Below are 2,499 nucleotides of genomic sequence, written 5' to 3' on the forward strand. Positions count from 1 at the left end.
TGAATTAAGAGTTCAGAAATAGATCCTTACATCTATGGCCAGTTGATTTTTGACAAATACTGCCAAAGAAACTAGAACCCCAGAAGCTACAGCTCAACATGAGGATTTAACCAAACCTGAAATCCAGCCGCCATTTCAGTACAAGCCAGGATTGGAGGAGTTATCCAGAAAGGATTTGTGGAAAGTCCTATTTCACACCATATATAAAAATTAACCCAAAATGGATCAAAGACCTAAGTATAAGAACAAGGATAAAACTCCTAGAAGAAAACTTAGAGAAGCATCTTCAAGATCTTGTGCTAGGCAATGGTTTCTTAGGCTTTATACCCAAAGAAGTAGCAATGAAAAAAAAAATAGATAAATGGGGACCTCCTCAAAATGAAAATCTTTTGTGCCTCAAAGGACATTGTCACAAAAGTGAAAACACAGCCTACTCAACGGGAGAAAATATTTGGAAACCACATACCTGATAAGAGTTTAATATCCAGAATACATAAAGAAATCCTGCAACTCAACAATAAAAAGACAAACAACCCAATTAAAAATGCCTAAGAGTCTCCCCCCAGAGAACTTCTTTTGTTACTCAGATGTGGCCTCTGTCTCCCTGTGCCAGTTTGAATGTATTATGTCCCCCCAAACACCATTATTTTTGATGCAATCTTTTGTGGGCAGATGTATTAGAGTTGATTAGATTGTCATTCTTTGATTGAGTGTTTCCATGGAGATGGGACCCAACTGTAGGTGATAACTCTGATTAGATAATTTCCATGGAGGTGTGGCCCCAGGGCCTTGATTAGTTCGCTATAAAAGCTCAGACAGAAGGAGCAAGCTTGCTACAGCCAAGAGGGACACTTCGAAGAATGTACAGAAGCTGAGAGAGTAGCTGCAGATGAGAAACAGTTTGAAGATGGCCGTTGAAAGCAGACTCTTGCTCCAGAGAAGCTAAGAGAGGACAAATACCCCAAGAGCAACTAAGAGTGACATTTTTGAGGAGCTGAAGCCTAGAGAGGAACATCCTAGGAGCAAGCCATTTTGAGACCAGAACTTGGAGCAGACGCCAGCTGCATGCCTTCCCAGCTAACAGAGGTTTTCTGGATGACATTGGCCATCCTCCAGTGAAGGTACCTGATTGTTGATGCATTACCATGGACACTTTATGGCCTTAAGACTGTAACTTTGTAACCAAATAAACCCCCTTTATAAAAGCCAATCTATTCCTGGTGTTTTGCATCCCAGTAGCATTACCAAACTAGAACACTCCCTAAGCCCACTTGGCAAGTAAACTCACTGCCCTCCCCCCTACATGGGACCTGACTCCCAATACTGTAAATCTCCCTAGCAATGCAGGACATGACTCCCGGGGATGAGCCTGGACCCAGCATCATGGGATTGAGAAAATCTTCTCAACCAAAAGGGGTAAGTGAAATGAAACAAAATAAAGTTTCGGTGGCTGAGAGATTTCAAATGGAGTTGAGAGGTCATCCTGGAGGGTATTTTTATGTACTATAAAGTTATCCCTTTGTAGGTTTTAGTGTATTGTAATAGCTATAAGGAAATACCTGAAACTGAACTGCAACTCAGTAGCCTTGATTCTTGAGGACAATTGTATAACTATGTATCCTACACCATGTGACTGTGTGATTGTGAAAACCTTGTGGTTCATACTCCCTTTATCCAGTGTATGGACAGATAAGTAGAAAAATGGGGACAAAAATTAATTAAAAAATAGGGTGGGATGGGGGAGATGGGATGTTTTAGGTGTTCTTTTTCACTTTTACTTTTAGTCTTTTTTTTTTTTTTGGAGTAACAAAAGTGTTCAAAAATTGATTGTGGTGATGAAGCACAACTATATGATGGTACTGTGAACAACTGATTGTACACCTTGGATGAGTGCATGGCATGTGAATATATCTCAATAAAACTGAGTTTTAAAAAAATGGGCAAGAGACGAATAGACATTTCTCCAAAGAGGATATACAAATGACTAAAAAGCACATGAAAAGATGATCGACATCACTAGCTATTAGGGAAAAACAAATAAAATTACAATGAGATATTTCACACCCATTAGAATGGCTACTATAAAAAAATAGAAAATTACAAGTGTTGGAGAGGACGTGGAATAATACGAACACTTGTTCATTGTTAGTGAGAATGTAAAATTATGCAGTCACTGTGGAAGACAGTTTGGAGGTTCCTCAGAAAGTTAAATATTGAATTGGTATATGACCTGGCAATCCCACTTCTAGGTACATACCCAAAATAATTGAAAGCAGGGACTCGAACAGATATTTGCACACCAGTGTTCAAAGTATTATTCACAATTGCCAAAAGATGGAAGCAACCCAAGTTCCCATCAACTGATGAATGGATAAAGAAAACATGGTATGCACACGTGGAATATTATTCAGCCATAAAAAGGAGTGAAGTTCTGATAAATGCAACAACATAGAGTGAAATGAGCCAGACACAAAAGGATATATATTATATGAACTCACT

Source organism: Choloepus didactylus, chromosome 13 (assembly GCF_015220235.1).
Source record: "Choloepus didactylus isolate mChoDid1 chromosome 13, mChoDid1.pri, whole genome shotgun sequence".
NCBI classification, from domain to species: Eukaryota; Metazoa; Chordata; class Mammalia; order Pilosa; family Megalonychidae; genus Choloepus; species Choloepus didactylus.